The 15,826-nt window shown below is 46.2% G+C and overlaps 1 pseudogene; it reads right to left on the bottom strand.

The window, feature by feature from the left end:
- Positions 1–6,298: 6,298 nt before the first annotated feature.
- Positions 6,299–7,492, bottom strand: LOC136509575 (uncharacterized; annotated as a pseudogene).
- Between the last annotated feature and the right edge of the window lie 8,334 nt (positions 7,493–15,826).

The following is a 15,826-nucleotide window of genomic DNA, read 5'->3' on the forward strand; positions in this document are numbered from 1 at the left end:
GCGGCAAACCCAAGCCATAAAGGAGGAGGGGGCCCTTTCGAGGTTCGTGGATGCCGCGTGGGCCCGTTAGTTTGGTTTGACCATTGAATTGAACGGCCTACTGTTGGTTTTTAGTTCCGAAAAAACAGAGGATATATACATCAATTCGGACCATCCGTTCCTAAGCACGCGGTTTTTAGCATTTTTCTTTTACAACAAATCAGCATAAGTATCACCGTAAGCTAAATTTTAGCGAAACAAACAGAGCCGAACAAGCTTATGTGATCTCATAGAATATTATATATTGATTAGATGAAAAACTTTGGCTAAAATACATAGAAGTCATAATCGGCCTGTTCGCCGGTTGGTTTCTGGGCTGATAAGTCCGGCTGGTACGGGTTTGTTGTGAGAGAAAAATACTGTTAGCTGACTGATAAGCTTTGACTAAAATCAACAAGCCAACAAGCTGAATAAACTTGACATGCTGATTTGCTACTCGAAGCACACTAACACACACTCATACTACATAATGTGCACCACCTAGACACACTCAAAAAGAAGAAATTAAATCTCTCTTCTGCTAGACAATTACGAAATACCTAGATTTCTTCAACCGAAACTCACAAACATCAAAACTCGTAGACCACTATAGTTAGCGACTTGCTAAACCTGTCGAATTACAGGACACACACATCTCCGCAAACCAGAAAGTTGTTTTCAACGAAGTTCATCCATCCCTTGGAAATGTACACTATTCCATCCAACCCAACAAAAAGCCTCGCTCGCCGCCACGGGCTCGTCCGCTCCATGCATGCTATGAGCAACTTGACTATAACCACGCATCATCGGCCATATGTACCGCCAACTATATGCACCGTCCAGGCTCTGCACCTGGCAAAAAATCGCATAGAATTCATGAGTTCAGTCCTGCATGAAATTAGAAGGTTATGAAATATCAAATTAACGTACTCAATTAACCAACTAGTATGCTGCATTCAATATCCACAAGTGTTACGAGGTCCAACAGAGTGGCTGGCCACAAGGGCTATCTATAAAAGCCCACCAAGAAATCCAAGCATTACTCACTTGTCACACTGGGCTACCGGTGCACCAAACCTCTCCGGTGGCCATCGGACACCTGCACCTGAGACCTTCAGCAACATTTTTCCTACGGCTATGACACTACGTGAAAAACGGTTTGTAGCAATGGGATAAATTTTTTTGTAGGGGTGGCTGGTGATAGAGCCGCTCCTACAGTGGCGTGCTCGAGAGCCCAGAGACCAGCCGCCTCTACAAATAGAACAGCAGGGGCGACTGGTGATACGAGCCGCCCCTACAAATGGGTCTAATTTGTAGGACGGCTCACTCACCAGCTGCCTCAAATATTATGATTTATAGAGGCGGCTCAATTACCAACCGCCTCTACGAACGCTGCACGTACAAAAGGCCGCAGACTCCTTTCTCCTCCTCGGGTCGCTCACTCGCATGGTCGCACCCCGCTTCCACCTGCTCGCTCCCTCCCTCCCTCCCACACCGCGACGCCCTCCTCCTCGCCTTCCCTGTGCAGATCCGGCCTCCTCCTCACCTCCCCCGCCCTCTTCCTCGCCTTCCCCGCGTAGATCCGACCTCCTCCTCACCTCTCCCGCCCTCCTCCTTGCCTCCACTACGGCAGCGCGAAGCCCTGGCTGAGGCAGTGCACGGGTGCTGGCTGGTGGCCGGCGGCAGATCCGGCCTCCTCCTCACCTCCCCGCCCTCCTCCTTGCCTCCACTGCGCCGCCGCGGAGCCCCGACCGAGGCAGCGCACGGGTGCTGGCTGGTGGCCGATGGCAGATCTGGCCACGGTGTGCCTAGATCTGGTCCAACTCGAGCCGGCACCAACTCCATGCCTCGACATCGTCGCCCGCCACCTCGACGAAGAGAAGTCCTCCACTCGAGCCGACTCCAATATCTTCTTGCCTCTATTGCTTTGTTATTTATTTGTTGTAATTGGGTCATTAGACTTTGACCCATGATTCACTGCTTTTATGTGACATGAACTTTGGCACCTGTGCTTTTTTTGGATAAGTTTTTCTCCTTGTGTTTAGGTTTAGTGACATTCCTCTAATAGTGTTTAGTCAGGCTAACTTACTTCAACATGCAGCCGTCTTGTTAAAATGGTAATAAACTAGGCATTACTTCTAAAGCAAATGAAACAATTCGTATTCCTCGATGTCTACTTTCCTTTTGATTTAAAAATGGGACTGCTCATTGATTTCTATTTGAATACTCATCTTGCAGACTAAGTCATTTGTGGAGTCCTTTGATTACTGCACCTAGGCTTCTGCAAGAGCGATATGAAGTGAGTTTTTTTATTCCTGCTGGCATCAATTTAAGATAAAGCTGATACATGCTTTCTATTTCGTCCACCTATGGACTTGAAGGAAGATTTCCTTTGGGAGGTCGAACAAAGTAAGCTGAAATGTGCTGATTTGTCAATCTTTCATACGCGTTGAGTCATGTGTTTTATGCTGGCATCTTATTGTGGGCACACATTTACCATGATATATTCATAGCATACTTATTCTTTTTCTCAATCACTTTCACCTCCTTACCTTCCCCCTATTATCATGTTCCTCGAGTGATTTACTTTTTGTAATGCTTATTAAAGTTTAGCGGTTTCTTACCCTACCCATTTGTGTGTGTGGATCATTCAGGTGACACTCCTTTGTCAAGTTGGTTCAGATCTAGCTTGCCAGAATTCTTCTTCGGTTACGATCAGCATTATAAAGGTTGTCTGTAGACCTTAATTACCTCTGTGCTATATTTTTAGCTTTTTTCTCGGTACCGTATAATAACAAATTGTTTATTTTGTGGTAGTCATTGATTGGCCATTTTGATCTGGACCCAAATCATGTATTTGATATTGTGAGTCTTTGTTTGCTATACTACTGTTATTAAATGTCGGAGAGTGTGGTGTTGAATTTGTGTAATTCTGTTATTCTTGTCTACCAGGTGTTGGAATGCTTTGAACTCTATCAAGATAGTAACATCTTTCATCAGCTCATACCTCTTTTTCCAAAGGTATTTGTTCTATTAGAACCAATATCCAATAATAGCAGTCTCATAATTTATGCAGATTTTTAGTTTTTTTACCACATCTTACATGATTTAATTAATGCAGTGTTTTTTCATTATCTTACGATTTCCTCTATACAGTCCCATGCTGCTCAAATTTTGGGGTTCAAATTCCAGTACTATCAACGATTGGATGTCAACAGCCCTGTTCCATCTTGCCTTTTTCAGAACAGCAGCTTTATTAATCAAATCTGGATTCATTGACTAGATAATGTGTATGTTTCCTAATTGCCCACTCATCCATGGAAAATTTATGATGGCTAACATTCATCTTGAAGTCATTATAAACCTGTAATTTAAACTATTGTCAGATCTTTTGTTTTTATTTTATGCTGTGAGGTTTTCTAACTCTAGTTTTCTCAAGGTGTAACTAACAAAAAAAACAATTGCCAAACTAATGCTGCGGTCGTTGGTTGCATCTGGTCTGGATGCTTTGAGGCCAAACTACATCACCTTTGATAGTTGTGATTTGCACACGCTCTCAGACAGCCTCTGAAGTTTTTTTTCCAACATTAATTCTTGGCATGGATGTTTCACATGGTTCTCCAGGTCGAGAAGATATACCATCAATTGCTGCAGTGTATCTTGTTCTCTCTTGTGTTACTTGCATCGAGTGAAGATTGGTTTTAACATTACTTTTCATATACCTATGTGCAGTCTCATAGTTTAAATGAACAACAAGCATAATAATTTGCATCGTGTATTGTCATGAAATATTTGTTATAATCTGGTATAAATAAATGGGTATTGTCATTGAGTTTCAGTACAATCACAGAAGATAAGTTATGGTGGAGTTGTGCATGAAAAATATATGTTCTGGTCGAATTGGAATTGTAAAATTGAATTTTTTTTACGGAAAATATACTGTAGGGGCGGTTGATACTGTAGCCGCACCTACAAATCGATTTGTAGAGACGACTGTGTAAGGACAATCTGGGAATCGCCCCTACAAATACATGATTTTTAGAGACAGTATGGTAGGGGTGGCTGGCTGAGCCGTCTCTACAAATGATCTCTAGCCGCCCCTATAAATGGTTTATTGTAGTAGTGTGAAACTAGCCATTAACCTCTGTCAGAGGTCTGTTGTGCACATCCTGTGCACATTGAACACCTGTGGTGCGTGTTAGCTCTGAAGTCCCCATTTGCAATGCTCTCTAGTAGAATGGTGCGGTGCACCATCCAGTGCGCACACCGGACACCTCTGGTGGTTGTTTTTGAATCTCCCGCACGTCAACAGACTCCACCGGACGCTAAAGAGAAGATTCCTTATATGGCCATGTGAAACTCACTTATTCCTCTTATGACCCTCCAAAGTTTAGACCTTATATGATATTGTGTCAAAATTTGATTCGAGACTATTGTCACTTTTGGAGGCTAACATTATTAAGTATCATACGAAATGACCAAAATACCCCTGCTATACAAAAATGTATTTGTTTCCCATATGACATTGCTTCATGTGATACAAAAATGCACTTGTACCCTATATGACATGGTGCACTAATACTGTGCTTTATTTGGACACGTTGGTAAAATTTTCAAATAAGGTTTTCCTAATACATGTTAATGAAGCATTAAAATTCATTCAGATTATATAAATCAAAACTGAATCACAAATAAGACAAACTATAAATAGTACTTTCTAAAATAATACATAATTTTTTCACATGAACTTGGATGAGAAAAACATTTATATCAAAATTGTAGCTTTAGACGTGATCTACAATTTTGTAGTTGACAAGTTATTTACTTAAAACTGTTTAAAGACCCAAATATTATTTTAAGTTTATGGATTTTGAAATATAAAATTTTCAGACAACCTAGAATGTTTGCATGGTTTATACCAAATTAGTAGTTTTCAATACAATCTATAACTTTGTAGTTAAAAGGTTTTTTATTTGCAATCGTCTAGAGTCCCAATGTATTTTCTAAGACCATAAATTTTGAAATTCAACATTTAGAATTTCCAAGCAAGCTTAAATGTTCACATAGTTTTTCTCGAATACGCAAAAGATTTACGCATTATTGTAATTAAGAAGAAGAGTTAACCATACAACGACGCACTCTGACCAGCGCCCTAGGAGGTCCACTGGTTGACCTTCCTAGTATACAGATTGAAATTTTGATATTACATAAATGGTACACAACCGAACATCATAGAAATGTTCACATAGTTAATACCGAAGTTGTAGTGATCAACATGATCTACATTTTTTCTATTGATAAGTTTTTAAGAGGTGCTCTCCGCGCTTGCGACGCGGTCTATTGATAAGTTTTTGATTTAGGCCTTGTTTAGATGCCATTCAAATTCCAAGTTTTTTCACTCTCTCTTCATCACATCAATTTTTAGCCGCTTGTATGGTGTATTAAATGTAGGTAAAAAAATAACTAATTATACAGTTTAGTTGGAAATCACGAGATGAATCTTTTGAGCCTACTTGGTCCACAATTGGACAATATTTACCAAATAAGACGAAAGTGGTACTATTCATCGGGTTCAAAAAAATTTACAAAGTGAACAGGGCCTTAAAGTTGTTTGATGTCTTAAATGTTTGTTTTAAATTCACATCTTCGTACAACAGTGATATTATGGTCATTTCGTAAAAGAAAAGGTAGTGTCATGTCACGTAGGGAATCAAATTCGAACGCAGTGACATACAAGAAAGTCTCTGAGCCCGTGTTTAGTTAAAAAAAACTTTTCAAAAAGTGTTACAGTAGCCATCACATCGAATCTTGCGATACGTGCATAGAGCATTAAATATAGACGAAAAAAAACTAATTGCACAATTTTATTGAAAATCACGAGACGAATGTTTTGAAGCCTAATTAGTCCTATAATTGAACACTAATTATCAAATAAAAACGAAAATATTACCGTAACCAAATTCCAACTTTCTCCATTTAAACACGCACTGAACTATAAAGGGCCATAAGAAGAATAAGTGAGCTTCACGTGACCATACAAGAAAATACTAGCCCTGCAGCGCGCATGACTTGCGGGCAGGCCCATGACAAACACATCTGATGCTAGGTTTAGTTCCCAAAAATTTTTTTTGGTTTAGCTACTGTTTGGCTACTAGTAGCACTTTTGTTTGTATTTGATAATTAGTGTCTAATTATGGACTAATTAGGTTCGAAAATTTCGTCTCATGATTTCTCACCTAACTGTGCAATTAGTTTTTTTCGTCTACATTTAGTACTTTATGCATGTGCCGCAAGATTCGACGTGACACTTTGATTGAAAAATTTTAGAATCTAAACAGTCGTACACGTCTCCAACAGTCCAACCGACCAACGTCCAGCTCGCAGGCATCTGACGCTAATAATATCCGGTTTGATCGGGAGGCCGTAAACGATCGTGGATTATTTATTGTTGGCTGGTTTAATATGAGAGAAAAATACTGTTCCTAACTAAAAATTTACGATGGTTTACGAGTAAGCTAACATGCTGATCATTGCACCGCGCTGCCGCAGAGGGCTCGCTGCTCCGGTGGCGCCCGCCCGCCGGTGGAGGCAGAACCGCACAAGGGCCGTGGGCCGCGGCACAGCCACGCCGCACAGGTGCAGCAGCAGACGGCCGCCGCCCTGCTACCGAGCGCCACCACGCACGCCAGGGCCAGCACGGCTACCACCACCAGCAGCGGCCAACCGCCGGCTGCGTTCTTCACGCGACGGCCGCCGGCGGCAACTCCTCCTACTCCTCTGCTCGCCTGCTGCGCCTCGGCACCGCCGCCGGACACGTGCAGGGGAGCCGCAGCAGCGACCGCGGCGCAGCAGCCTCCTCCTTGGACGTCGTCGCTAGCCCGCGGCCGCGCGGCTCCGGCGCTGACGACTGCCGCCGACCCTCCGCCTCCGGCTCCCGAACCTCGGGCCCCGTGCTGCTTCCGGCCGGCGAGGCTGAGCTCCTGCAGCGCGGCGGACGAGCCCCGCGCGCAGGCGCGCTCGTTTCGACCGCTTGGCGGCTCCGCTCTTCTTCTTGATTGACTCGCTCCTGGAGAGCGTGTGCCTTGTCGTCGGCGGCGGCGGTGCCCGTGGGGAGCTGCCGACTCGCCGCAGCACCCTACCGCCGCCGTCGCCGCTGAACATGGACGATCGGTGGAGGAGACGCATGATTGTGCTGGGATTTATTTCTGGGAATCCACGCGATCTAGCGAAGCGAGGCTTCACGAGTTGAGCTTGTCTGTTGTGGGTCGTGAGTGGTGGCACCACACCGGGGAGTGACTACCGCGTGTGATGCTTGGCGTCTGCAAGAACGCCGCTGCTCGTCTGCTCAAATAGTAGCACGTACTGTAGAAGTAGAAGTGAGCAAGCCAAGGACGTGCCGTGCCGTGACGCAGCTGCCTGCTAGCTCAGGCAGACCCTGCTGCCGGAATGCAGCTGCGCGCTGGAGGTGAGCATGTCGAGCGCGCGCGTGAGTGGGGGGCGATCCGCGGAGCTGCAGCCTGCAGGCGAGTGGGGGACAGCAAGTCAGCATCGATCGGTGAGGCAGCCGACCCGAGAAGACGCGTGACACGCTGCCGCATCAAAGGATGACGAGCGTGCAGGTGCACCCGCCATCGCTGCGCGGCTGGCTAACCGTGTCCGTACGGTGTGCGCACGCGCCCCCATGGCTCAACACGTGTAGCTCGAAGCCTCGCGTACGCCTATGTGCTGTCAGGGGCTGCTTGGTTGCCGTAGAAGCCTCGCCTTGCCTGACTTTAACGATGGAAAATGGAAACGGATATCTGAATTATCCCGATATCAGTATCACCTTAAACCTGTAATATGAATATCCGTATTCATATATGTTTTTAATGTGGTAACTGAATGAATATATCCGAATTCGTTTTTCAGTGTTTTTCTCTATCCGATTCCAGATCCATATTCAACAATATTCACAGTATCCATATCCGCAAAGAAAACAAGGTAGCATGAACCTATTTAAAAGTTTTCTCTTTGTAATGATTAACTAGTTATTTAATTTTATTGTTACTAATGATGCATTAGAACCACTTAATAGTATATGTAGAAATAACTTTTAGTATTAATTTAAAATTATTAAGGATACATAAAGATTAAATTAATTTTCGTATTTTCTAATATTTTAGTTTATTTATTTGTTGATATAAATTATTTTATATAATTTATATTTATGATAAATATTTATATATTTATATAAACTAGTGAAGATGCACGTGCGACATGCACGTGTCTATGAAAAAATTATATGTAATAAAAAAATAACAAGGTTAGACTTAGACCTTATAAGAATAAACATATAAACTAATAAAAAATTATCCAACCATAAATTTATTAACAGTTTCATCTACTAAATCATGGTATGAAGGGTCAAATCCACATAAAAATTCAAAGATGCATTACTCTTGATGATAATCATGAACAAATTTATTTTTTCTTTATTATTAACATAATGGAAATCATTGAGACAACAAAATATAGAGTATGTCTCTCTTCCACATAGCTTTGCATATCCAACGTGGTCCAAATTATCATTACTTTGGATAGCTGTCGTATCTCATGTTAAAAACATATAGATTACCAACAATATTTGTTGGTTCAATCAAATCATGATCTTCTCCCAGTTTTTTTTATGAACAACAACTCACATATGAAGCAACCTTGTCGTCCTATACATTGCCTCCAGAAAATGAGGATGGATATAAGCCTGTTCGCTTGCTCATAAACGATCGTAAATTTCCAGCCAGGAACAGTGTTTTTCTCTCACACCAAACCAGCCAGCAGTAAATAATCCACGATACGATACGATCTCCCGAACAGGCTGTATAGTCCCATCCCATCACACACATCTCACCACTCTCACACTCTCTGGGCGACAAGGACGACTCCCTCTCCTGCCTTGCTTCATCAGCCAACACCGGAATCCAACACAAGAACCCAGGGAGAGAGAAGAAAGGACTCCACTCACTAATCAAGGGAAGCGTAGGTCATAGGAATGTCCATAACCGAGGACGCGGCTGTACGTATAGATTGATCAACTCTACAGAGCGTGTACACCTGGAAATCCACAAGATCACCATCATCGGCGCGTGCACCACCTAGGCTGATATCGGCCTGTCTTCCAAACTAGTGCGATACCACCCTGCCACAGCAGTGGTGAAAGGATCAAGATGCCCAAGAGGGGGGTGAATTGGGTTAATTCTAAATTTTCTAGCAATAATCAAATCCTACGGATAGCCCAATTAACCCCTTGTACCTAGAAAAGTGTTTCTATCAAACTAACGCACAAAGGACTTGCAACCTATGTTCCAAACTTACTCTAGCATGGCAATTCTATGAATGTAAAGACAAGTATTGAATTGCTCAAAGTAAATACTCAAAGTAAATGCTCAAAGTAAAGAGAGAGAGAGGAACGCGGCGATGTTTTGCCGAGGTATCGGAGAGTCACCACTCCCCACTAGTCCTTGTTCGAGCACCCGCGCAAGGGTGTAGCTCCCCCTTGATCCGTGCAAGGATCAAGTGCTCTCTACGGGTTGATTCTTCGACACTTCGTCACAGCGAATCACCCAAAGCCGCTCACAACTTGAGTTGGGTCACCCACAAGCTCAGTCGGGTGATCACCGAGCTCCCAATCACCACCAAGCCGTCTAGGTGATGGCGATCACCAAGAGTAACAAGAACGAACTCTCACTTGACCACGCGAAGCCTAATGAGAAGATGGATGCACACTTGACTACTCTTGATTCACTAATGAGGCTACTCTCTTGGATTCTCAAATCTGAATCACCTCACTAGGACCTTGCTCTTCTTGGCACTCACAAACATGTTTCTTAGCTGTTGGAATGAGCAAAAGTGACTCCACACACGAGTGGAGCTTCTATTTATAAGGCAGCCTGAAAAACGAACCGTTATTAGCTTCTGCGGGGTGACCGGACGCTCCGGTCGTGTTGACTGGACGCTCCGGTCAGTTCAACCCGCGAACCAGTGAAAATGTGTTGACCGGACGTTGGCAGGGTCCGGTCACTACTGACCGGATGCGTTCGATCGCATTAAACCCTTATTGGAACCTTACTGGACTCGACCGGATGCTGAACCCTCAGGGTCCGGTTAGTACTGACCGGACGCGTCCGGTCGTAGATTCCCTTCTCTGGAACCATACTGGAGTCGATCGGACGCTGCCTTTCAGCGTCCGGTCACTTGACCTCTCCAGCGTCCGGTCACACCGAACGCAGGCTGCTGATCAAATGAACTGACTGGACCCTACGGCCAACGTCCGGTCGCACTGGGGCCAGCGTCCGGTCAGCATTTGACCCTCCATTCACTTCCAACTCTCGAATATATGTGAATGAAGTTTGCTCCAAAGGATCTTAGGCATTCATAGGAGCTACCTAGAGCTAGTTTTAACAAGTGTGCACCACACCTAACTCACTAGACTTATCTAGGTCAAGCTACCTATCCATACCCCCCTTAATAGTACGGCCAAAGGAAACACAAAGTCCTAAACTACTCTAAGTGTCTCTCCAACTCCAATTGACACTTAGAACTAGTCATCCTTAACCTTGTCGTCCATCCTTTGAAAATTGAAACAATTTCCATCGTAGGGGCATGACACCTTTGATTGCCCAATCGATCTCCATTACCATGACCTAACTTAATTGCATCTGCAAAATACACGTTAGTCATAGTAACCTTATATTGTCATTAATCACCGAAACCCAACTAGGGGCCTAGATGCTTTCAGCTGGGCCCCCCGGAGTCCACCGGCACGCTGAGACTATGAGACATAGTACCGGGCCCCCGAGGTCACTATGCTATCTTAGGAGGGTTTGGGTCACACGCTCGTACCTCCCTACACTATCCACTAACAACCCAACAGTAGTGGCACCGCCCTAGTAGGTCAACATCCGTCCCCCACCCAAATAGGGACAAGTGGTGCGTACGAAGGGTCCTATGATCCCGTTCTCTAGACATACCTATCCTTAGGGGGGCCAGATAGGATATCTTCTCAAAGGGGATAACCAACACCCCATGCCTCGATGGCACCTCCATCTTGGGGCTTCATCCCATAAAGACACTCCACCCTAGGATCTCCTCATCTCACATGCACCAGCCACAGGTACCTCTCGTAAGGGATGCCCAGGTCGCACCCCCCGACAAGACTCATCCAACGACTCATTGTAAGATCCTGCTCGATCGACTCAACCCTCACCACACACCCAAGATGCACACCAAGATCTCCTCGACCGTTACCACATTATCGGCACCAAGTGCCTTAACCACTCACAAACAACCCTCCACCAAGCATTACATCACAGATATAATGCATAGTATAAGTAGTTGTAAGTAAGTGAGTGTCTAGCCTAACAGCGGGTGTGCATGGGTATAGGTTGCGACAAGATAATGGCTCACAAGCAATTCTACCATGCAACCTATCACAAATCATTTGCATAAAAGTAAAGTAGTAGCATCTACATTATAGCATGTCTAATAGGATTCTACGAGGTTGGGTGGGATGTGGCACCTGACAAGTCATTTCCAAGCTCCTCAGTGTAGTCGAGGTTGTGCTCCTCAGTCTGTGGCTCCTCTGGGTCTGTCAAACGAGACATATAGCCACGATAAGTGACTCCTATAGATGATCACAAAGAAGCAACAGAAATTCAAAAGATCCAAATGCACTCAAACAAAAGCCTATGATGTAGAGCTTATTTTTAGAAAAATTTAGACACTAGTTTTATATTTTTCTGAGGTTGGATGAATTTTTTATGAATTTCCTAAGTTTAAATCATTTCCTGAAAAAAGAAAAAGAATAGGAAAAATTCAGAGGCTGACACGTGGCGCGTCCTGATTAGACGAGGTGGTTGCGGTCGCTGACAAGTGGGAGCGGGTCAACGGCCAGCATTGATGGGTCAATGGTCAATGTTGACTGGGCCTTGACTGGGCTCAAATGGGCCGGCCTAGCCTGCCACATGGCATAGGTGGGCTGCTACTAGGCTCAAATCAATAGGCGTGACTCACAGTGGACTTAGGCATGCGGGTCCATAGACAGCAGACTCAGTCCACGGTGGACCACGTCCATTTCTCCCTCTCCTCTCTCTAGCTCATAGTGCGTCGGGTGCACGGGGCGGCAGCGGCATAGCAGCTCCTCCCCTTCTCCTCTCCCATGGCAGCGCTCTCGCCGATGGCGAGCCCACCTGTCCTCACGCTAGGGTGGCTTAGCGGGGCTGCTAGGAGGCTCTATGGCTTCGTGGGCTCACGACGAGTTCACCAGTGGGCCAAAGGTGGCACCTTGGTGGCTCTGGCACCCGTCATAGGCATCATGGTGGATGATGGTGGCGTGGATCGATGATAACCCAAATGGGGCTCTTATGGCTTTTGGGTGCTCCGACGGACACAACTAAGGGGCTAGGCGTGACTCGACAGGCTCTAGCAGGGCTAGCCATGACAGCGGCGACACGGCAGTGATAGCGCGCTGTGGCGAGGTTTCTATAGTCTCATACGAAGCCAAAGGTGGCTCCTTTCCTTTGATTGGGGCCATAGGGAAGGCAAAGGACTCGACGACGGTGACCAAAGTGCACAATGGAGTCCACACCATGGCAAGGTGCATAGTGGAGCTTCGGCGAGCTCATGATTGTGGCGAACTAAGGCAAGGAGTGGGCTTTCTATCCAACCAGCTACACGGCGGGGTGTGTGGGGTCACGGCAAAGCTCGATGGCTAGATCTTGTGACGTGAGGTGGCCAGAGTTGGCTGGATTGTCCACGACACAGTGACAACATAGGCGTGCAGCGGTGCGATGAGGTGGACATAACCAGCAGACCCTGGGGCTTCTCTTCTACTTCCATTTAGCATGTGATGCATCCCTCGATGAGGCAAAGCTTGCTGAGGTGCTCATTCTACCTCTACTAGCCCAAGGTGGTCGAAACAAAGCTGCGCCATGGTGGGGTCTATCCATGGCGAGCACGGTGGGTGCGTCAGGGGGGGTGGGGGGTTAGCGTTCCTGAGGCCCTGTGGCTTGGCAAGGCTAAGCCTTGGCTTGTGTGCGTGTGTGTGGTGCACCACAACGGCAAAAAGGCCTAGCCCTTGGCCCTCCCAAGGCGAAGAACATGGCAGCGAGCATGGGTGATCAGCGTGGTGGCTCATCGTGGTGTTGAGGGCGATAGGCTGGTGGTGTAGTGATGAAGCAAGGCCATGGTGAGGTGGTGCAGTGCCATGCCGAGCTGCTATGCTAGTGTAGACGATTAGCGACAACTTAGGTGGCTCTGGTGCTCCTTCTTCCTCCTTCTCCTCCCTTCTCGTCCCTGTTCGCTTCTGAGCGAGGTCGAGCAAGGCCACTGGGGCTCATCTAAGTTTTTTCTCCCTTGGCTCTGTTTGACGTGAGGTGGCCTCGAGCCCTTCATGGACCAGCCTTCGAACCTTGGTCGGTTGCCGCTCATGTCGAATGAGATGACTACCGCTTCATGACACGATGCGAAGCATTGTGATGCAGCAATTGCAGATGCAATGCTTGGATGTATGGGATGAATGCATGATGAATGGATGAATGAATGTTCATGCACTGGAAAAGAAAAGTGGGGGTTGATAAAGTTACCTTGATAGCTTGAGTGATGGGTTCGGGGAGCTCTTACCGGATATGTCCATGTGGGGTCCACATCTGTCGTTCGTGACAAGGTTGGCGTAACTTGCATGAGGTATCCCACTACCCTTTTCCCATATCTCGGCCATGACCCGAGCCGTTTGATTGGTCTTAGGCGACCTACTAACCTCTCCTCAAAGGAGACTCCATAGGTGGGCCTCTCCAAATCCTTTCAGGGAAGGTGGAGGATAAAGCTCATGATGCGGGGATAAAAACTCTGATCACGCTGGTGAGCAAAAACACCATAGCTGCTGGGGCATAGGTTTCTAGCGGCTCAACTAGTTTTTCTTAGAGTTCATTCCCGCAGACCTTGCTTCTAGTTTTTTAACATGAGAAGGGTCGGCCATAAAAATGTCTAGCGAACAGATATTCTTGCCAGCCCCCGAGCGAGGCCCAATCCCTTGCCATTGCTGGGGTTGGGGGTTGATAGCGAAATAAGTGTGCATTAAAGTAAGGGTGACCCATCTCTCGATAGTGGCCCAAATTGTTTGATCGACTTGGGTGACCCACTGGCATAGGCTTACCTCGATGGCATGAGTGATGGGTCTAGAGGGTTCTTACCGGATATGTTCAAGCCAAATCTAGGCTCGTTGTTCATGACAGGGTTGGCATAACCCATATGGGGCATCCTACTACTCCCTACCTATCCCTCGGCAGCGGCCAAGCCGTTCGGTCAACTTGTATGATCCGCTTGGGACTGGACTTACCTACAGGGATAGAGGATGAGAACATCTCATCCAAGAATTTAGTTAGGCAGATAAGCCCGGTGGCAAACTTGTAATAAATGGACAAGCTCTCAAATCTTGTTATGGCCAAACAACTTTTTAGCCTTTCTCCCCTTTTTAATTATAAAAAGGAGTGTGTTTCGACCCTTTCCGTCGTTGAGGCTATGAAGCTTGGGGTGTGGGTGAACGGACTCTGATCACGCTGGTGAGCAAAGGCACCACAGCCACTAGGGTGTAGGTTTCTTGCAGTCCGACCAGTTATACTCAGAGTCTGTTCCTACAACCCTAGCTCCTAGGTCTTAATGTGAGATGGGGTCAGACATAGAGAAACATTTGCTAGGTAGACATACTCTTAGACGCGCACCAACTCTTGGCATAGCTAAGGCCAAAAAGCCCGGGGTACGGAGAAAAACTCTGATCATGCTGGTGAGCAAAGGCGCCGTAGCCTTCGGGGGTGTAGGTTTCTCGTAGTCTAACCAGTTATACTCAAGGTTCTTTTTCGCAAACCTCGCTTCTTGGTCTTAACGCTAGAGAGGGCCGAGCGTAGAGAATGTCTACTAGATAGGTATGCTCTTATTAGCCCCTAAGTGAGGCCTGACCCTTTGTGTTGTTGGGGTCGGGCGTCACTAAAGATAGGGGAGTTCGATGATGAAACTGATAAGAGAGAGTGTGCATTTATTAAGGGTAAAAGCGATGTAGCTGCTCAATGTTCTAAGCATTGATGAAGACCTCGCCATCGATGGTTTTGAGCTTGTAGGCGCCTGGTTGGAGCACCTCTATGATGAAGTACGCTCCCTCCCATGGTAGAGAGAGCTTGTGGTGGTCCTTGTTGCTCTAGATGAGGTAGAGCACTAGGTCACCGACTATTGAAGGCCCAACCCCACACTCAACGGCTGTGGTACTATCGCAACGCTTGCTGGTACTTGGTCGAGTGGAGGAGGGCAACGTCAAGCGCTTCATCTAGCTGGTCCATGGCATCCTCGAGAGATGTCTCGGCCCGCTATTCATCATATGCCCTGACCCTTGGCGCTCCATAGTCAAGGTCGGTTAGGAGGATGGCCTTGGAACCATAGACCATGAAGAACAATGTGTAGAGCACCGCGGGAAGTTCTGTGACCCATCGTGCACCAAACTTGTTCAACCAGTTGAAGATCCTAGGCTTGAGGCCTTGTAGGACCATGCCGTTTGTGCGCTCGACCTGCCCGTTCATGTGAGGGTGCACCATAGTGGCCCAATCGACATGGATGTGGTATTCATCGTAGAATTGGAGGAACTTCTTTCCGGTGAACTACAAGCCGTTGTCTGTGATGATGGAGTTCGGGACCCCAAAGTGATGGACGATGTTGAGGAAGAACAACATGGCTTGCTCGGACTTGATCACGGAGATCGGCCAAGCCTCTTTCCACTTTGTAAACTTGT

Source organism: Miscanthus floridulus, chromosome 15 (assembly GCF_019320115.1).
Source record: "Miscanthus floridulus cultivar M001 chromosome 15, ASM1932011v1, whole genome shotgun sequence".
Taxonomy (NCBI): domain Eukaryota; kingdom Viridiplantae; phylum Streptophyta; class Magnoliopsida; order Poales; family Poaceae; genus Miscanthus; species Miscanthus floridulus.